At 47.8% G+C, this 20,426-nt stretch overlaps 21 non-coding genes across 21 annotated transcripts; 1 reads left to right on the top strand and 20 right to left on the bottom strand.

Moving 5' to 3' along the window:
- Positions 1-1,984: 1,984 nt before the first annotated feature.
- On the bottom strand, positions 1,985-2,057 carry trnav-cac. Its single transcript has one exon. It is a non-coding gene; the product is annotated as a tRNA-Val (tRNA).
- Positions 2,058-2,337: 280 nt separating this feature from the next.
- On the bottom strand, positions 2,338-2,410 carry trnal-uaa. The gene has a single exon. It is a non-coding gene; the product is annotated as a tRNA-Leu (tRNA).
- A 384-nt stretch (positions 2,411-2,794) lies between these two features.
- trnav-cac lies at positions 2,795-2,867 on the bottom strand. Its single transcript has one exon. It is a non-coding gene; the product is annotated as a tRNA-Val (tRNA).
- Positions 2,868-3,147: 280 nt separating this feature from the next.
- Positions 3,148-3,220, bottom strand: trnav-uac. Its single transcript has one exon. It is a non-coding gene; the product is annotated as a tRNA-Val (tRNA).
- A 384-nt stretch (positions 3,221-3,604) lies between these two features.
- trnav-cac lies at positions 3,605-3,677 on the bottom strand. The gene has a single exon. It is a non-coding gene; the product is annotated as a tRNA-Val (tRNA).
- A 280-nt stretch (positions 3,678-3,957) lies between these two features.
- trnav-uac lies at positions 3,958-4,030 on the bottom strand. The gene has a single exon. It is a non-coding gene; the product is annotated as a tRNA-Val (tRNA).
- A 384-nt stretch (positions 4,031-4,414) lies between these two features.
- On the bottom strand, positions 4,415-4,487 carry trnav-cac. Its single transcript has one exon. It is a non-coding gene; the product is annotated as a tRNA-Val (tRNA).
- A 280-nt stretch (positions 4,488-4,767) lies between these two features.
- On the bottom strand, positions 4,768-4,840 carry trnav-uac. Its single transcript has one exon. It is a non-coding gene; the product is annotated as a tRNA-Val (tRNA).
- A 384-nt stretch (positions 4,841-5,224) lies between these two features.
- Positions 5,225-5,297, bottom strand: trnav-cac. The gene has a single exon. It is a non-coding gene; the product is annotated as a tRNA-Val (tRNA).
- A 280-nt stretch (positions 5,298-5,577) lies between these two features.
- Positions 5,578-5,650, bottom strand: trnav-uac. Its single transcript has one exon. It is a non-coding gene; the product is annotated as a tRNA-Val (tRNA).
- A 384-nt stretch (positions 5,651-6,034) lies between these two features.
- On the bottom strand, positions 6,035-6,107 carry trnav-cac. The gene has a single exon. It is a non-coding gene; the product is annotated as a tRNA-Val (tRNA).
- A 280-nt stretch (positions 6,108-6,387) lies between these two features.
- trnav-uac lies at positions 6,388-6,460 on the bottom strand. The gene has a single exon. It is a non-coding gene; the product is annotated as a tRNA-Val (tRNA).
- A 384-nt stretch (positions 6,461-6,844) lies between these two features.
- On the bottom strand, positions 6,845-6,917 carry trnav-cac. Its single transcript has one exon. It is a non-coding gene; the product is annotated as a tRNA-Val (tRNA).
- Positions 6,918-7,197: 280 nt separating this feature from the next.
- On the bottom strand, positions 7,198-7,270 carry trnav-cac. The gene has a single exon. It is a non-coding gene; the product is annotated as a tRNA-Val (tRNA).
- Positions 7,271-7,654: 384 nt separating this feature from the next.
- On the bottom strand, positions 7,655-7,727 carry trnav-cac. Its single transcript has one exon. It is a non-coding gene; the product is annotated as a tRNA-Val (tRNA).
- An 8,008-nt stretch (positions 7,728-15,735) lies between these two features.
- On the bottom strand, positions 15,736-15,807 carry trnad-guc. The gene has a single exon. It is a non-coding gene; the product is annotated as a tRNA-Asp (tRNA).
- Positions 15,808-17,115: 1,308 nt separating this feature from the next.
- trnad-guc lies at positions 17,116-17,187 on the bottom strand. Its single transcript has one exon. It is a non-coding gene; the product is annotated as a tRNA-Asp (tRNA).
- A 1,308-nt stretch (positions 17,188-18,495) lies between these two features.
- Positions 18,496-18,567, bottom strand: trnad-guc. The gene has a single exon. It is a non-coding gene; the product is annotated as a tRNA-Asp (tRNA).
- Positions 18,568-19,075: 508 nt separating this feature from the next.
- trnaq-cug lies at positions 19,076-19,147 on the top strand. Its single transcript has one exon. It is a non-coding gene; the product is annotated as a tRNA-Gln (tRNA).
- A 333-nt stretch (positions 19,148-19,480) lies between these two features.
- trnad-guc lies at positions 19,481-19,552 on the bottom strand. Its single transcript has one exon. It is a non-coding gene; the product is annotated as a tRNA-Asp (tRNA).
- A 282-nt stretch (positions 19,553-19,834) lies between these two features.
- Positions 19,835-19,906, bottom strand: trnad-guc. The gene has a single exon. It is a non-coding gene; the product is annotated as a tRNA-Asp (tRNA).
- Positions 19,907-20,426: the final 520 nt, after the last annotated feature.

Genomic DNA, 20,426 nt, shown 5'->3' with positions numbered 1-20,426 from the left:
CTAAATACCAATAGGAGGTCTTGGAAATTAAGTGGGCTCGTCTCCAAATTGAGGTGAGGAAGCTTTTGTTTGAAGAGATGAAGTTCACAAGGCCCTCCATTTCTGTGCCTATTCTTCTGCCCAATCAACAAGGTAGTGTCACATTTAGGTTACCTTATAGCCTAAAGCATACAATGTTTATTTAAATTAAGTAAAGGCTGAATTGTGTATTGTATCATATATTCAGTGTTGCCTGTCCAATCCTTACATGTTTACCTTATAGATCCATGTGAGGAGCAGGAGCAGGGAGAACAAACTCCCATAAAACAACTATTTCTCAAATTACTTGTGCCTTGGTTTTTAACTCTTCTTGGTACTGCACTTTCCATAGGCATATATATATGAGTCCTATATTTACTACTTGATTGAACTACAAGGTTAAAAACCATGCATATGAATTGTATCACACATGGCATGTCCCAGCTAGCATCCTAAACAATTCAATGTACAAATACAAGCATCTCAATCCAACATATTTACTGTCTTATTTTCTAGTGCTGACTATATCTACAATCTTGCATAGGCCAACAGCTCCCCAAGACCATGTTTGCAATCTCATAATTATCACATATTGGCCACAAATGACATTGTGACAAATGACAAACACATAAGTAATGAATACCCCATGTCTTCAACATGGAATCATTGTTTCTGACATGAATAATCAACTCTACTTTAATTGATGGTTGATCAATTATACTCATTATGAGTGTAAGATATGTCAGATGACATCATGATATCATGATGCTCCTGAACCACATAGAAGCAGACCTGCAGAGGCTAACAAGGAGGTCCTTTGCACTGACCCCTGTAACCCAACTACTGGCAGTGTTAAGGTTCTATGCCATTGGCAGTTTTCTGGAGGTTATTGGAGATGGACATGGGCTCGCCAAGGCCTCAGTGTCAATATCTGTGCAGGCTGTCACAACTGCATTACTTTGCCACATCTCAGACCACATCCAATTCCCCATATCAGAGGGGACAAGTCTGCAGTGCAGGACTTAGGCTATCTTCAATGGCTTTTATGATTTTCGTACGAGTTTTCACTCCTTCCCAGCCCCTTCACCCTGTGTGACTTCCTAGTCCACCCTGTGGAGTCTTTCCATTTCCTGGGCGCCACCATCTCCTAACATCAGGCTCGGCTCTGCCACCAGCCTCTTCATCCGCCGGGCTTGGCGTGCTACCAGCCCTATAATTCTAATAAACATCTTCAATGTTCAATTGTTGTTGTGTTATTGTACTCGTAAAAGCGTTACGTTAATGCATTTCTAGTTTCTATTGCACATTACAACAGCCATATTTCAATGTTATAGTATTTTGAATAAGACTGACATTTGTTTTTTAAATACCTTCATTGCATGCGCCAAACCCACTAAATCAAATTATTTTGTGTAACCTAAATTTACTTGAGGATAAACCGGATTCTGATATTTTTTCGGCAGTTAAACTTGTATGGTTCACTAAGAAATATCCCAGTTCAAGCGTAACTGGTGTAAAAAGAGGACCAACAAAATCTTATTTTCCATCGGAATTAACTTTCAGCATGAGTTTAATGTAGTTTTCATGGTCGGCCTACGCGTGTCTCCACTGAGTCTCTGTGCTACGATGCACTTAGCGATCTACGACTGGTCTGGAGCTCTCGTTGATCTACGACAATTTTCAAGTGCCTCTTTAGCTACGATGGTTTCGGGAAACGGCCCGTACAACTAAGATCCATCGTACGATGGACTCTACGATCAACTTAGGCTTACGATGCTTTCGGGAAACGCACCCCTGATTGGACCCTTGCCAAGCTCTACAGAAGCCAGAAAACGACCAAACATGTGGCACCAGAGAAGCTAACTTACTGCTTCAAAGAAGGACAAACCGACTCTCCAATGAACTCATAACTGTCGAGAACGCATCGATTATTTACGAGAGGATAGCAAGCTGATAAAAGGGCAGATGTTTCCGCCCGGTCTCGAACCGGGGACCTTTCGCGTGTGAGGCAAACGTGATAACCACTACACTACGGAAACTTGACAATGGCAAGCCACAGAAAATTGCGATCCCAAACGCACGCACACACAAAAACAAGGCCCCAAAACGAGGACACACCGTTATGATGTCAAATGAGCATTTTGGCTCATGGACTAGCTGATATGCTTAAAGGCGAATCCGCACAAGGGTAGCCGGCTTCCCGTTTCAAAGAACGACATTGTCGACTCCAACGAATCATGGGACTCCTTGGGACTAACATGGGGCACAAACTACCTTGGAGAGGATCGCAATTGGATGAAAACTGAGGAAAGATGCAGAAGTTTCCGCCCGGTCTCGAACCGGGGACCTTTCGCGCTTAAAGCGAATGTGATAACCACTACACTACTGAAACTGCCCACTCCTGAAGGACAGAAACCCAGTGCACACACAACCACACGGTCAGGATGAAACAGAACAAGGACACACATTTACAGCTTAACGTGGGCATTTGGGCTCATGAACTAGTTGATACTCTGCTTCAGCAAGCTAGCAACAAAGGAGATTGTCTAAAGCAACCTTTCCCAATCCTGGACCTGAGGCCTCCCTGCCCTGCATGTTTTAGACCTGATTGGACCCTTGCCAAGCTTTACAGATTCCAGAAAACGACCAAACCTGTGGCACCAGGGAAGCTAACTTACTGCTTCAAAGAAGGACAAACCGACTCTCCAATGAACTCATAACTGTCGAGAACGCATCGATTATTTACGAGACGATCGCAAGCTGATAAAAGGGCAGATGTTTCCGCCCGGTCTCGAACCGGGGACCTTTCGCGTGTGAGGCGAACGTGATAACCACTACACTACGGAAACTTGGTAATGGCAAGCCACAGAAAATTGCGTTCGCAAACGCACGCACACACAAAAACAAGGCCCCAAAACGAGGACACACCGTTATGATGTCAAATGAGCATTTTGGCTCATGGACTAGCTGATATGCTTAAAGGCGAATCCGCACAAGGGTAGCCGGCTTCCCGTTTCAAAGAACGACATTGTCGACTCCAACGCATCATGGGACTCCTTGGGACTAACATGGGGCACAAACTACCTTGGAGAGGATCGCAATTGGATGAAAACTGAGGAAAGATGCAGAAGTTTCCGCCCGGTCTCGAACCGGGGACCTTTCGCGCGTAAAGCGAATGTGATAACCACTACACTACGGAAACTGCCCACTCCTGAAGGACAGAAACCCAGTGCACACACAACCACACGGTCAGGAGGAAACAGAACAAGGACACACATTTACAGCTTAACGTGGGCATTTGGGCTCATGAACTAGTTGATACTCTGCTTCAGCAAGCTAGCAACAAAGGAGATTGTCTAAAGCAACCTTTCCCAATCCTGGACCTGAGGCCTCCCTGCCCTGCATGTTTTAGACCTGATTGGACCCTTGCCAAGCTCTACAGAAGCCAGAAAACGACCAAACATGTGGCACCAGAGAAGCTAACTTACTGCTTCAAAGAAGGACAAACCGACTCTCCAATGAACTCATAACTGTCGAGAACGCATCGATTATTTACGAGACGATCGCAAGCTGATAAAAGGGCAGATGTTTCCGCCCGGTCTCGAAACGGGGACCTTTCGCGTGTGAGGCGAACGTGATAACCACTACACTACGGAAACTTGTTATCGGCAAGCCACAGAAAATTGCGTTCGCAAACGCACGCACACTCAAAAACAAGGCCCCAAAACGAGGACACACCGTTATGATGTCAAATGAGCATTTTGGCTCATGGACTAGCTGATATGCTTAAAGGCGAATCCGCACAAGGGTAGCCGGCTTCCCGTTTCAAAGAACGACATTGTCGACTCCAACGAATCATGGGACTCCTTGGGACTAACATGGGGCACAAACTACCTTGGAGAGGATCGCAATTGGATGAAAACTGAGGAAAGATGCAGAAGTTTCCGCCCGGTCTCGAACCGGGGACCTTTCGCGCGTAAAGCGAATGTGATAACCACTACACTACGGAAACTGCCCACTCCTGAAGGACAGAAACCCAGTGCACACACAACCACACGGTCATGAGGAAACAGAACAAGGACACACATTTACAGCTTAACGTGGGCATTTGGGCTCATGAACTAGTTGATACTCTGCTTCAGCAAGCTAGCAACAAAGGAGATTGTCTAAAGCAACCTTTCCCAATCCTGGACCTGAGGCCTCCCTGCCCTGCATGTTTTAGACCTGATTGGACCCTTGCCAAGCTCTACAGAAGCCAGAAAACGACCAAACATGTGGCACCAGAGAAGCTAACTTACTGCTTCAAAGAAGGACAAACCGACTCTCCAATGAACTCATAACTGTCGAGAACGCATCGATTATTTACGAGACGATCGCAAGCTGATAAAAGGGCAGATGTTTCCGCCCGGTCTCGAACCGGGGACCTTTCGCGTGTGAGGCGAACGTGATAACCACTACACTACGGAAACTTGATAATGGCAAGCCACAGAAAATTGCGTTCCCAAACGCACGCACACACAAAAACAAGGCCCCAAAACGAGGACACACCGTTATGATGTCAAATGAGCATTTTGGCTCATGGACTAGCTGATATGCTTAAAGGCGAATCCGCACAAGGGTAGCCGGCTTCCCGTTTCAAAGAACGACATTGTCGACTCCAACGAATCATGGGACTCCTTGGGACTAACATGGGGCACAAACTACCTTGGAGAGGATCGCAATTGGATGAAAACTGAGGAAAGATGCAGAAGTTTCCGCCCGGTCTCGAACCGGGGACCTTTCGCGCGTAAAGCGAATGTGATAACCACTACACTACGGAAACTGCCCACTCCTGAAGGACAGAAACCCAGTGCACACACAACCACACGGTCAGGAGGAAACAGAACAAGGACACACATTTACAGCTTAACGTGGGCATTTGGGCTCATGAACTAGTTGATACTCTGCTTCAGCAAGCTAGCAACAAAGGAGATTGTCTAAAGCAACCTTTCCCAATCCTGGACCTGAGGCCTCCCTGCCCTGCATGTTTTAGACCTGATTGGACCCTTGCCAAGCTCTACAGAAGCCAGAAAACGACCAAACATGTGGCACCAGAGAAGCTAACTTACTGCTTCAAAGAAGGACAAACCGACTCTCCAATGAACTCATAACTGTCGAGAACGCATCGATTATTTACGAGACGATCGCAAGCTGATAAAAGGGCAGATGTTTCCGCCCGGTCTCGAACCGGGGACCTTTCGCGTGTGAGGCGAACGTGATAACCACTACACTACGGAAACTTGTTATCGGCAAGCCACAGAAAATTGCGTTCGCAAACGCACGCACACTCAAAAACAAGGCCCCAAAACGAGGACACACCGTTATGATGTCAAATGAGCATTTTGGCTCATGGACTAGCTGATATGCTTAAAGGCGAATCCGCACAAGGGTAGCCGGCTTCCCGTTTCAAAGAACGACATTGTCGACTCCAACGAATCATGGGACTCCTTGGGACTAACATGGGGCACAAACTACCTTGGAGAGGATCGCAATTGGATGAAAACTGAGGAAAGATGCAGAAGTTTCCGCCCGGTCTCGAACCGGGGACCTTTCGCGCGTAAAGCGAATGTGATAACCACTACACTACTGAAACTGCCCACTCCTGAAGGACAGAAACCCAGTGCACACACAACCACACGGTCAGGAGGAAACAGAACAAGGACACACATTTACAGCTTAACGTGGGCATTTGGGCTCATGAACTAGTTGATACTCTGCTTCAGCAAGCTAGCAACAAAGGAGATTGTCTAAAGCAACCTTTCCCAATCCTGGACCTGAGGCCTCCCTGCCCTGCATGTTTTAGACCTGATTGGACCCTTGCCAAGCTCTACAGAAGCCAGAAAACCACCAAACATGTGGCACCAGAGAAGCTAACTTACTGCTTCAAAGAAGGACAAACCGACTCTCCAATGAACTCATAACTGTCGAGAACGCATCGATTATTTACGAGACGATCGCAAGCTGATAAAAGGGCAGATGTTTCCGCCCGGTCTCGAAACGGGGACCTTTCGCGTGTGAGGCGAACGTGATAACCACTACACTACGGAAACTTGTTATCGGCAAGCCACAGAAAATTGCGTTCGCAAACGCACGCACACTCAAAAACAAGGCCCCAAAACGAGGACACACCGTTATGATGTCAAATGAGCATTTTGGCTCATGGACTAGCTGATATGCTTAAAGGCGAATCCGCACAAGGGTAGCCGGCTTCCCGTTTCAAAGAACGACATTGTCGACTCCAACGAATCATGGGACTCCTTGGGACTAACATGGGGCACAAACTACCTTGGAGAGGATCGCAATTGGATGAAAACTGAGGAAAGATGCAGAAGTTTCCGCCCGGTCTCGAACCGGGGACCTTTCGCGCGTAAAGCGAATGTGATAACCACTACACTACGGAAACTGCCCACTCCTGAAGGACAGAAACCCAGTGCACACACAACCACACGGTCAGGAGGAAACAGAACAAGGACACACATTTACAGCTTAACGTGGGCATTTGGGCTCATGAACTAGTTGATACTCTGCTTCAGCAAGCTAGCAACAAAGGAGATTGTCTAAAGCAACCTTTCCCAATCCTGGACCTGAGGCCTCCCTGCCCTGCATGTTTTAGACCTGATTGGACCCTTGCCAAGCTCTACAGAAGCCAGAAAACCACCAAACATGTGGCACCAGAGAAGCTAACTTACTGCTTCAAAGAAGGACAAACCGACTCTCCAATGAACTCATAACTGTCGAGAACGCATCGATTATTTACGAGACGATCGCAAGCTGATAAAAGGGCAGATGTTTCCGCCCGGTCTCGAAACGGGGACCTTTCGCGTGTGAGGCGAACGTGATAACCACTACACTACGGAAACTTGTTATCGGCAAGCCACAGAAAATTGCGTTCGCAAACGCACGCACACTCAAAAACAAGGCCCCAAAACGAGGACACACCGTTATGATGTCAAATGAGCATTTTGGCTCATGGACTAGCTGATATGCTTAAAGGCGAATCCGCACAAGGGTAGCCGGCTTCCCGTTTCAAAGAACGACATTGTCGACTCCAACGAATCATGGGACTCCTTGGGACTAACATGGGGCACAAACTACCTTGGAGAGGATCGCAATTGGATGAAAACTGAGGAAAGATGCAGAAGTTTCCGCCCGGTCTCGAACCGGGGACCTTTCGCGTGTGAGGCGAACGTGATAACCACTACACTACTGAAACTGCCCACTCCTGCAGGACAGAAACCCAGTGCACACACAACCACACGGTCAGGATGAAACAGAACAAGGACATACATTTACAGCTTAACGTGGGCATTTGGGCTCATGAACTAGTTGATACTCTGCTTCAGCAAGCTAGCAACAAAGGAGATTGTCTAAAGCAACCTTTCCCAATCCTGGACCTGAGGCCTCCCTGCCCTGCATGTTTTAGACCTGATTGGACCCTTGCCAAGCTTTACAGATTCCAGAAAACGACCAAACATGTGGCACCAGGGAAGCTAACTTACTGCTTCAAAGAAGGACAAACCGACTCTCCAATGAACTCATAACTGTCGAGAACGCATCGATTATTTACGAGACGATCGCAAGCTGATAAAAGGGCAGATGTTTCCGCCCGGTCTCGAAACGGGGACCTTTCGCGTGTGAGGCGAACGTGATAACCACTACACTACGGAAACTTGGTAATGGCATGCCAATTGGACAAGGATGAAAAAGTCTGTAGGACACTTTCATTTAAAATTAAAAACGTAATTTAACTATGACTTCTTTACTTACCTACATGAAAACTGCAGTTTCTCTCTCCTTGAAATCTAGATGCCAAACCCTTGACTATTTATTATTTTATTTTGGTATTGTCACTGAGCTTTACCTGTTATCATTGAAATATCAAATTGATATAGTTAGATTTTATAGAAGAATATCAAATCTATCTATATACCATTTGATTAAAAAAAATCTTAATTTGTATTAATTTATTAAACTAATCAGAATGCATTTATTAATCAGAATGCAGGGATAGCTTTGTTATTATGTTGATAACAAGTAAGGCAGAAGTGACTCTTACCAATTACACATACAAATAAGATTGGCACGCCAAACTGTGTCGAGGGGTCAGATGATAACACTTCGTTTTCCTTAACAGTGAGGAGCAAACCAACAGCTACACTCTCTAGACCAGTGGTCACCAACCTTTTTAGGCCAAAGATCACCGACCTTTGCCTTGGTGACCCGAAGATCTACCTATTGAGGCGTTGAGAGACAGAACAGACTCCAGACTGAACTTACAACTTAACTTTATATTTGGCCTTATTGTAATTGAATGAAATCAAACACTTTGTGAACAATATGAACAAGAAAAAACACTTTTGCAATGAGCAGGCTGGATATGAACGGTTTTATTTATAAACTGAAGTTACAACACAACACTGACAAATTTCTCATGTGACAAGTCAGTGTGATGGCTGTGACTGAACACTGTCTGTGAGTGCCTTGTAGTTTGGCTCATAAGCAGAGACAGCCAGTCTGAGGCAGTCTGTGAGGTGTCTGTCAGTAAGCCGGCTCCTGTACTTGGATTTGGTGATTTTCATCTGTGAAAATGCCATTTCACAGAGGTAGGTCGATCCAAAGTAGGCACTCACTTTTAGTGCACATGCACTGAGGAGAGGAAACTTCTCTTGGCTGACAAGTCCCCAAAAGTCACTGTCCCTTGACCTGGCTTTCAGCTCAATGTCATTTTGCAAATCAAGCATCTCCATGTCCACTCCACTTGGCAAAGCAAATGCTTTCTCGAATTGGTCTGCAACCTCCTCTGTATTAATAGGCAGGAATGGGTTTGAAAGAAATGCAGCAATATCCTTCATGATTTCTAACTCACCAAAACGTCGACTGAACTCCGCTGCCAGTTTGTCCAGGTGCACACAGTACTGCTCAGGGTGAAAGTCAGAAGAGTCTTTGATGGACTGTGACATTTTTTCCAGGTTTGTAAAGTGTGTCAGCGTCCCTTTCCTCAGATTCGTGGTCCAGACACAGAGTTTGGCCTTGAACGCATTCCCTGCGCTGATCATGTGGAGGAGGTGCCGGTCTTTTCCCTGGAGTTCGTGGTTGAGCGAGTTCAGTTTTCCGGTTAGGTCCGTCAGAAACCCCAGGTCCAGTAGCCACGCATCCGTTGAAAGTTCCTCGTGCTCCTCGTTCCTTTTCGACAGAAACGTCTTAATCTCAGGCAGCAAGTCAACAAATCGCTGCAGCACTTTTCCGCGACTCAACCACCTGACATCAGCATGCAGAAGCAGGTCTCCATACGCCGAATCGAGCTCATCCAATAACGCCTTGAATAAGCGATGCTGAAGCGCTTTTGCTCGAATCGAGTTTACCACTTTGACCACCAGTGACATGACATGAGAAAAGTCCACAACTTTCCCAGCCAAGGCTTGCTGATGAATCACACAGTGATACTTCATGAAGTCGGGGAAATCCGGATCATTACGGCACAGTGCTATAAAACCAGCGTGCACACCGCACATTGCCGGTGCCCCATCGGTAGTGATTGCCACCAGTTTCTGAATGGGGATGTTCTTTTCACGGACATAGCTTTTAAAAACGTTGTAAATATCCTCACCCCTCGTTCTCTCTTTTAATTGGAGAAGAGTGAGGAAGTCCTCCTTTGTTGTAAAGTCCTGGAAAGCCATTCTGACAAATACAACAAGCTGAGCCGTGTCCATTACATCCAGCGATTCATCAAACTGCAGTGAAAAATATTCACAGAGTGACAAGTCCTCCAACACCTGTTGACCAACGTTATCCGACAGTAACTCGATCCTTCGTGTCACTGTTGTAGGACCAAGAGGCACAGCACGGAATGCAGCTTTTATGTCCTCTTTGTTTTTGAAGGTGCTGCAAACAGTTTCTGCGGTGACGGTCAATAGTTCCTTAAACAAATCCCCATCTGTAAAAGGTCTCTTGTGTTTAGCCAAAATGTGGCTAATACGAAATGACGCCTCAGTTGCAGCCTTACTTTGAGACGTAGGTTGTGAGAAAAGCGACTGTTGAGCCTTCAACTCCACTTTCAGCTCCTGAACTTTTTTGGCGCGGATTGCGCTCTTTGGTGGATAGCAGTCTTTGAATTTCGGATGGTTAGTGTTGTGGTGCCGCTCCAAATTCCCTCGCTTAGACAGTGCCTGTGGCTGGTGGCACAACATACACACACTCTTGTCTTTTACCAAGGTAAAGATGAATTCCTCCTCCCATTCATGATGGAAACTGTAGTTTTTTGCCCTCTTTCGTGGTGCCTCTGCCATGCTTGCTAACACTATGTGGACAACACGGCCGGGTAAATAAACAAACCAACGGCAACCACGCCCACAGGTATCCTGGGATAGCAGGTCTCTCAAAGGTCGTCTTCGGGAAAAAACGCCCATTTATTCTGTCGGTGAATTGCTTTGCAACACGCACAGGCCAATGTGCAAATCCAGGTACAAGAGAACGCGCGTTCAGTTTAAGAATCCTCCGCGTTCATGAATTAGTCGGAGATCAGTATTTCTGAAATTATTTTGGAGATCGACAGGGAAAGTCTCCGACATCGACACGTCGATCGCGATCGACAGGTTGGCGACCTCTGCTCTAGACCATCTGACTGCCCCACAACTGCTTCTCCTTATTTGCTATGAAAGTGTCTCCCATTCATGTTTAAGTTTGTGTTATTTTATCTCCACCAGCTTCCTCCGCTCCAGTGAAGGTCTGCCTACCGGTACCTCCTCAGCTGCTTGCCTTGGGTCAATCTTTGATCCCACTACCAACTTTGTCAGAACACAGTATGTCCTTTCATTTTCAATGGACACAAACTCTTATTTTGTTGTCTATAAACAAGTTAGTTTTCTGAAAAGTAAAACATTGTCATTTCATGCCACTTATTGAGAGAAAAGAGAAACAGAATGTTTTCACGGCCGATTAAATGTTAATATCTCAATCTGGTTTTTGCTTTTTCACAGCTCTGTCACACCCTGCTCCTCCAGTAGACCCTGCATCCAGTGAACAGCCTGCACCCTCTCCTGCAGTATCCATTAGTGTCCCTAGCTATGACTCGGATGTCTGTCGCTGGACCTGCTCCAATCAGCAGCGGATCTGGATTAAGACGGAGATGGAAGCTTTGGGGCTGTGGCCAGGTTCACGCCCAGTACGCCATCTGATGAAGATGGTCTCTTTGTGGCGCTACCCACCTCAGCCAGAGCTTATTGAGACCTCTTCTGACCTGCCCTCCCCCAAATATTTCCAGCTCCATCCGTTTTTCATCTGGAAACCAGAGAATGACATCATGGAGCGCCTAAGAAACAATTACGTGCTCCCATGTCTCCATGGTTGTCCGCAGCCGATGATAGCATCGGTGGGGGTGGGGAGGCCTCGTGTCATTGTTGGCATGAGTGGCCAATATTACATTTTTGCATCCCGTCTGTGCTGCAAGACCTGCAGGAAGCACTGGTTTGCTGACAACCCTCAGTGGTTGGACAAACTTCCGCAGCGCTTCACTAACATCCTGCCAGGCTTTCTAACCTACAAAAAGGCCATCTGCAAAACGGTGTTGCATGAGCTGAGGCGCACGGGTAAATCACCCAATGACATGGCCAAACAGGTGACGGAGATGCTGCACCTAAAATATGAGCAAGCTCATCTCTCCTACCTGCACTGTGTGCAGAATGTCCAGGACACAGAGGTGGGCTTGGGTGGCCAGAAAACAATCAGTGCCTTCATCAGGGGGCACAACCAGGTGCCTCCTTTTGGAGGTTATGAAGACGCTGATGGTTGGAGTGGAGTGTCAGTGTCTGCACAATACCTGACAGACTGCTTGCTCCAGGAGTTTCGACGCCAGGAGCCAGCAATCAACAAGCTCCTACAGGGGACCTTTGGGCAGGTGTTGAGATCTAACCACACGCGCAAGATTGCCAGAAAGGTTACACTCTCCTCAGGGGCCATGTCATCCTACGCCATCATGAACGAGAACTGGATGATCCTCTCCTGGGTGATGGTGCAGTCTGAGTCTGAGCGCTCCTTGGAGCCAATGTATGAAGGTCTGGCCAACCGCTACACTGCTGCTGGACTGGACATGGCCAAGTACCACTGGGTGGACAGGTATGGCTATTATATAGCACACAATTCATAAGACATGTAAATCATATAATGTGAATGTAACTACATTTCTGTTGTAAATGTAGCCCATATATTTGCATATTTCTCATTTAGTTTTCTTCCATTTTGGTAATTGTGTAGGGACTGCTGTGCAGCATTCAGGATTCCAGACTCCCACCCTGGTGAACATCTAGTGTGGGATGCTTGGAAGACCACAGAGGCTGTGTTGGCAGAGGTCACTGCAGGGGAGCTGTCCAACACCTGTGCCTCAAGGTCAAAATTCAACCCGGACATAGAAATGAAGCTGGACCTGTTTCACTGCATGAGGCGTTTTTGCAGGGAGTGTGTGTCTGAGCATCATTCCCTGTACAGTTCCTTCTGCCAGTTCCTCTCCGCTGCCTTCCTTGTGGTCGACCAGGAAAATCTGCAGAGGCTGAAAGTTGCATACACTTTCTGTGGCATTGTGCCTCCAAACCCCACCAAGCAGCACATCCGGGATCACTGCAGGACCAAGATCCCTCAGCCTCAGGAGCTGGTGACCAGGATAGAGGAGGTTCTTCAGCACTTCCAAATGTCCAAGGACCCAGACAATGTCCCGCTCTTCAAGCCAACAATGTTGAAGACCTGGAGGATCCAGCGGGTCCACATACTGACGGGCTGCCTCAGTGACCCAGAGCTGAAAGACGGGATCATGTACAGGTATGGGGGAACCTTACAGCTGAATCATGTCCAGGGGGAGGGAGCCAGAGTGCCCATCTGGATCCCAGTCCGAGGCACTTCCCAGCAGGAAGGCTACCACTTTCACCAGGCCCAATGGGTGACTGGCAACCGTGTCTCCCCTGAGCTGTTCCAGGCCCAGGGTATGACTGGAGTGGCACGCTGGAACTTTGAGAGGCTGGTGGACCTGAAACAGCCTGATGTCCTCCTTCCAGCGATGTTTGACCCTGTGCTCATGATGGAGCTGAATGCAGCCTCTGTAAGGGTGACAGGCCAGCCCAAGTACAAAGCCTTGTACGTCTCAAACAGGGACACTGGAGAAATGTTTGGGTTGAAATACCTGGAACCTGGTTGTCGTCCGGTACCTATCGACTGGGACAAATACAGAACCCCTGGCCCCACTCAGCCCTGTCCCCCTACGACTGCAAACACCCAGTCCCCACTACAGTCCTCCAGCGAGCCCTCCATAGCGCTCTTTCATTGTCCTGCGCCTCTCCCCCCTGCTGCACTGAATCTTAAGCGTGAGAGTTCAGAGGAACCCCAGGACAATACAGGTAATTTTAGATTGTTCAGTTCTTTAGTATTAGACTTTAATTTAAACATTAAAGTTTTTTTTTCAAGATACGTATATGTTTATTGTATGCACCTTCCTGCTACAGTAAATTCCTTGTTTTGTGAACTTACATAGCAAATAAAACAAATTCTGATTCTGAAAGGAACATTTTGAATTGTACACATATTTACACGTACAGACATCCATGTGTGGTTTTCAAAAACAAACTATACACTGTATTTACTAACAATAAACTGTATCCAATTTATTTCTCAGCTGTGCCATACACACCGACCCTTCCAATGGCTGCCTCTCCTCGGAGTGCCCACACCGGGCCTGTTAAAACTGGAGGCCGGGTCTTTGTGCTCGACCACACCAGGTGGACTAGCCCTATGAAAGTGGCCATTGATGGTCTGCTCACCACGTACCATGGACAGAAGGACATGCTGAGGCTTGTGGACCATGAGTATGCAGCCATGGTCCACAGTTCCATCACTGACCCAAACTCCCTCCTACACCCGACAACACGGCTGCACATCTGCAGATATATAAAATATCTGGCCAAGCTGCAGAACACCAGCTCCTCACTTAATGTCAGTCCAGAAAAGCTGCTGGAAACCCAACAGCTGTGGCAGCGCTTGACTGAGAACAGTGACACTGTCACTGTGCCTGTAACCACCCTCTCACCTGCCACTGTGAATCCTCCAGCCAAGGCATCGCCACTGACAGAGGAAACGATTGAGAGAATGGTGAGTGACATTCTGCAAAGACAGCAGCAGCAACAGCAACAGCAACAAGCCAGAGGACAAAAGAAGAAAACAAAAACCTGTCTTTCCTGTGGCCAGCCCAAGTCCCGGTTTGAAAACGATGGCTCATCCATTCATTTTTTTTACCAAAATGGGCCATCCAGGTACTTTTACTGCTCAACCAAAGTCCACCAAAAATATGGGGCAGAGGGACTTACAAACCCCAGGATGGAATTGGTGGACTTCATGGACACCCCATTTTTTGAGCGGGAGCTTGCTGAAAAGTGCAGGGCCAGAAGGCCAAAAGGAAGGCAGCAGATGTGCCACCACAGGGGCGGCTGTGCAGGTTCTGCCACCGTGTCTTAAAACAAGGCCCTGATAGCCCTCATGTCCACACAGGATTCCCAGGAGTGGCAGGGAAGTATGTCTACTGTCCTGCTAAGGTGTTCTCCCTATATCAGGACCAAGGCATGGAGAAGGAGCTGATCTGGGGGGACTTCAAGGGTTCAGCCTTTTATGAGGCAGAGAGGTTGAGATGGCTGGCTGAGAAGGGGAAATGAATAGGAGAGTGTAAATAATGGTGTGTAATTAGTAATGTGCACATAATCTTGTGTAAATAATAGCGGTGTGAATAGGGATGTAAAATAATAGAAACTGTGAAAGGGTGTGTCATAGTAGAGTGTAAATAATGATGTGTAATTAGTCATGTGCACATAATTGTGTGTAAATAATAGTGATGTAAAATAATAGAAACTGTGAAAGGGTGTGTCATAGTAGAGTGTAAATAATGATGTGTAATTAGTCATGTGCACATAATTGTGTGTAAATAATAGTGATGTAAAATAATAGAAACTGTGAAAGGGTGTGTCATAGTAGAGTGTAAATAATGATGTGTAATTAGTCATGTGCACATAATTGTAAATAGTTTTTTGCTTTTGAACTTGAGTCTTAATACACTATAAAACAAAGTTCAGATTTCAGCATGAGTTGTCTTGGATTTATTGCTATCATCTATACAGAACACAGAAAACATTAAAAAAAAACTATGGATGACAAAAGTTTCATATTTGGACTGACTTGATATTTAAGCTATATAAATTACTTCATTTTACAAAAACTTAGTACAAAAAACATACCAGGGCTTAAAAATAAATCAGCTTTTGGGGAATTGAACCCCGGTCTCCGGCATGACAAAAACAGACACGTAAAATCCAGTTTTTTCTGTTACACCTATCCGTAACTGGCCCCCGCGTGGCAGGCGAGAATTCTACCACTGAACCACAAATGCCTGCGCTTTGTGCGGGGCGGGACGTCACGCCAACGAACGCGGTCTCGCCGTCACGCTAGGACGGGCGGCGAGAGGGTGGGACGTGTCGACTTGCACTAAAAGCCAGAAAGATGCACAGTGTCTTTGGTGAGTCTTTCCATAAGCCTCAAGGCGGGGTTCCATGGTGTAACGGTCAGCACTGTGAATCCAGCAATCCGAGTTTAAATCTCGGTGGAACCTACAAGAGCTTTTTATCTGAGACCCCAAACCTGCCCTTGAGAGTATTTCTCCCCGTCAGGGAATTGAACCCTGGTCTCCCACGTGACAGGCGGGGATACTGACCACTATACTAACGAGGACTCTGATATCCATCGTCGTGGTAGCTCACAAGCTTACACGCGCCGACCAGGACGAATCAAGTCAAAACAAGGCCAACGACGGTCCACGTAAGAGTAATGCATTGGGCGAAATTCAAATCTCGGGTAAGGATTGTCCCTTACCCTTACCTTAATTCAAACCGAGTTCAAATCTCGGTGGAACCTACAAGAGCTTTTTATCTGAGACCCCAAACCTGCCCTTGACAATGGCTACTTGGTTTCAACCTTCTTCTCAGGACACAGGGGTTGGAACCACCAATCATCGTCCTGTGAAGAACTTCTGGCAGATCCGGGCGTGGTTGAAGTCAGCCCCTGCTGGACAGATTGTTCCACGTGTCCCGCTTATTTGTGCAAGTGTAACGCTGTAGAACATGTGTTATTCAGTTATTGCTAAAGGGATGTGTCAAACCACGCCCCCTGATAGCGTTACCGTAAAAACGTCCTTCAAATCAAGTCCTGTGAGATGACGGTGAACCACACTTCGCAAAAAGAGTATTTCTCCCCGTCAGGGAATTGAACCCTGGTCTCCCGCGTGACAGGCTGGGATACTGACCACTATACTAACGAGGACTCTGATATCCATCGTCGTGGTAGCTCACAAGCTTACACGCGCCGACCAGGACGAATCAAGTCAAAACAAGGCCAACGACGGTCCACGTAAGAGTAATGCATTGGGCGAAATCGAACCCAGGCCTCCCGCGTGGCAGGCGAGAATTCTACCACTGAACCACCAACGCCTGCGCTTTGTGCCGGGCGGGATGTAACACCAACGAACGCGGTATCGCCGTCACGCTACGACGGGCGGCGAGAGGGTGGGACGTGTCGACTTGCACTAAAAGCCGGAGAGATGCACAGTGTCTTTGTTGAGTGTTTCCATAGGATTCAAGGCGGGGGTTCCATGGTGTAACGGTCAGCACTGTGAATCCAGCAATCCGAGTTCAAATCTCGGTGGAACCTACAAGAGCTTTTTATCTGAGACCCCAAACCTGCCCTTGACAATGGCTACTTGGTTTCAACCTTCTTCTCAGGACACAGGGGTTGGAACCACCAATCATCGTCCTGTGAAGAACTTCTGGCAGATCCGGGCGTGGTTGAAGTCAGCCCCTGCTGGACAGATTGTTCCACGCGTCCCGCTTATTTGTGCAAGTGTAACGCTGTAGAACATGCGTTATTCAGTTATTGCTAAAGGGATGTGTCAAACCACGCCCCCTGATAGCGTTACCGTAAAAACGTCCTTCAAATCAAGTCCTGTGAGATGACGGTGAACCACACTTCGCAAAAAGAGAATTTCTCCCCGTCAGGGAATTGAACCCTGGTATCCCGCGTGACAGGCGGGGATACTGACCACTATACTAACGAGGACTCTGATATCCATCGTCGTGGTAGCTCACAAGCTTACACGCGCCGACCAGGACGAATCAAGTCAAGACAAGGCCAACGACGGTCCACGTAAGAGTAATGCATTGGGCGAAATCGAACCCAGGCCTCCCGCGTGGCAGGCGAGAATTCTACCACTGAACCACAAATACCTGCGCTTTGTGCGGGGCGGGACGTCACGCCAACGAACGCGGTCTCGCCGTCACGCTAGGACGGGCGGCGAGAGGGTGGGACGTGTCGACTTGCACTAAAAGCCAGAAAGATGCACAGTGTCTTTGGTGAGTCTTTCCATAAGCCTCAAGGCGGGGGTTCCATGGTGTAACGGTCAGCACTGTGAATCCAGCAATCCGAGTTCAAATCTCGGTGGAACCTACAAGAGCTTTTTATCTGAGACCCCAAACCTGCCCTTGACAATGGCTACTTGGTTTCAACCTTCTTCTCAGGACACAGGGGTTGGAACCACCAATCATCGTCCTGTGAAGAACTTCTGGCAGATCCGGGCGTGGTTGAAGTCAGCCCCTGCTGGACAGATTGTTCCACGCGTCCCGCTTATTTGTGCAAGTGTAACGCTGTAGAACATGCGTTATTCAGTTATTGCTAAAGGGATGTGTCAAACCATGCCCCCTGATAGCGTTACCGTAAAAACGTCCTTCAAATCAAGTCCTGTGAGATGACGGTGAACCACACTTCGCAAAAAGAGTATTTCTCCCCGTCAGGGAATTGAGCCCTGGTCTCCCGCGTGACAGGCGGGGATACTGACCACTATACTAACGAGGACTCTGACGTCTATCGTCGTGGTAGCTCACAAGCTTACACGCGCCGACCAGGACGAATCAAGTCAAAACAAGGCCAACGACGGTCCACGTAAGAGTAATGCATTGGGCGAAATTCAAATCTCGGGTAAGGATTGTCCCTTACCCTTACCTTAATTCAAACCGAGTTCAAATCTCGGTGGAACCTACAAGAGCTTTTTATCTGAGACCCCAAACCTGCCCTTGACAATGGCTACTTGGTTTCAACCTTCTTCTCAGGACACAGGGGTTGGAACCACCAATCATCGTCCTGTGAAGAACTTCTGGCAGATCCGGGCGTGGTTGAAGTCAGACCCTGCTGGACAGATTGTTCCACGCGTCCCGCTTATTTGTGCAAGTGTAACGCTGTAGAACATGCGTTATTCAGTTATTGCTAAAGGGATGTGTCAAACCACGCCCCCTGATAGCGTTACCGTAAAAACGTCCTTCAAATCAAGTCCTGTGAGATGACGGTGAACCACACTTCGCAAAAAGAGTCTTTCTCCCCGTCAGGGAATTGAACCCTGGTCTCCCACGTGACAGGCGGGGATACTGACCACTATACTAACGAGGACTCTGATATCCATCGTCGTGGTAGCTCACAAGCTTACACGCGCCGACCAGGACGAATCAAGTCAAAACAAGGCCAACGACGGTCCACGTAAGAGTAATGCGTTGGGCAAAATCGAACCCGGGCCTCCCGCGTGTGCAAGTGTAACGCTGTAGAACATGTGTTATTCAGTTATTGCTAAAGGGATGTGTCAAACCACGCCCCCTGATAGCGTTACCATAAAAACGTCCTTCATATCAAGTCCTGTGAGATGACGGTGAACCACACTTCGCAAAAAGAGTCTTTCTCCCCGTCAGGGAATTGAACCCTGGTCTCCCGCGTGGCAGGCGAGAATTCTACCACTGAACCACCAATGCCTGTGCTTTGTGCCGGGCGGGACGTAACACCAACGAACGCGGTCTCGCCGTCACGCTACGACGGGCGGCGAAAGGGTGGGACGTGTCGACTTGCACTAAAAGCCGGAGAGATGCACAGTGTCTTTGTTGAGTGTTTCCATAGGACTCAAGGTGGGGGTTCCATGGTGTAACGGTCAGCACTCTGGACTCTGAATCCAGCAATCCGAGTTCAAATCTCGGTGGAACCTACAAAAGCTTTTTATCTGAGACCCCAAACCTGCCCTTGACAATGGCTACTTGGTTTCAACCTTCTTCTCAGGACACAGGGGTTGGAACCACCAATCATCGTCCTGTGAAGAACTTCTGGCAGATCCGGGCGTGGTTGAAGTCAGACCCTGCTGGACAGATTGTTCCACGCGTCCCGCTTATTTGTGCAAGTGTAACGCTGTAGAACATGCGTTATTCAGTTATTGCTAAAGGGATGTGTCAAACCACGCCCCCTGATAGCGTTACCGTAAAAATGTCCTTCAAATCAAGTCCTGTGAGATGACGGTGAACCACACTTCGCAAAAAGAGTCTTTCTCCCCGTCAGGGAATTGAACCCTGGTCTCCCACGTGACAGGCGGGGATACTGACCACTATACTAACGAGGACTCTGATATCCATCGTCGTGGTAGCTCACAAGCTTACACGCGCCGACCAGGACGAATCAAGTCAAAACAAGGCCAACGACGGTCCACGTAAGAGTAATGCATTGGGCAAAATCGAACCCGGGCCTCCCGCGTGTGCAAGTGTAACGCTGTAGAACATGTGTTATTCAGTTATTGCTAAAGGGATGTGTCAAACCACGCCCCCTGATAGCGTTACCATAAAAACGTCCTTCATATCAAGTCCTGTGAGATGACGGTGAACCACACTTCGCAAAAAGAGTCTTTCTCCCCGTCAGGGAATTGAACCCTGGTCTCCCACGTGACAGGCGGGGATACTGACCACTATACTAACGAGGACTCTGATATCCATCGTCGTGGTAGCTCACAAGCTTACACGCGCCGACCAGGACGAATCAAGTCAAAACAAGGCCAACGACGGTCCACGTAAGAGTAATGCATTGGGCAAAATCGAACCCGGGCCTCCCGCGTGTGCAAGTGTAACGCTGTAGAACATGCGTTATTCAGTTATTGCTAAAGGGATGTGTCAAACCACGCCCCCTGATAGCGTTACCATAAAAACGTCCTTCATATCAAGTCCTGTGAGATGACGGTGAACCACACTTCGCAAAAAGAGTATTTCTCCCCGTCAGGGAATTGAACCCTGGTCTCCCGCGTGACAGGCTGGGATACTGACCACTATACTAACGAGGACTCTGATATCCATCGTCGTGGTAGCTCACAAGCTTACACGCGCCGACCAGGACGAATCAAGTCAAAACAAGGCCAACGACGGTCCACGTAAGAGTAATGCATTGGGCGAAATCGAACCCAGGCCTCCCGCGTGGCAGGCGAGAATTCTACCACTGAACCACCAACG

Source organism: Hypomesus transpacificus, unplaced genomic scaffold, assembly GCF_021917145.1.
Source record: "Hypomesus transpacificus isolate Combined female unplaced genomic scaffold, fHypTra1 scaffold_334, whole genome shotgun sequence".
NCBI classification, from domain to species: domain Eukaryota; kingdom Metazoa; phylum Chordata; class Actinopteri; order Osmeriformes; family Osmeridae; genus Hypomesus; species Hypomesus transpacificus.
The sequence above is the reverse complement of the archived record's forward strand: the minus strand, read 5'-3'. Positions and strand labels throughout refer to the sequence as shown.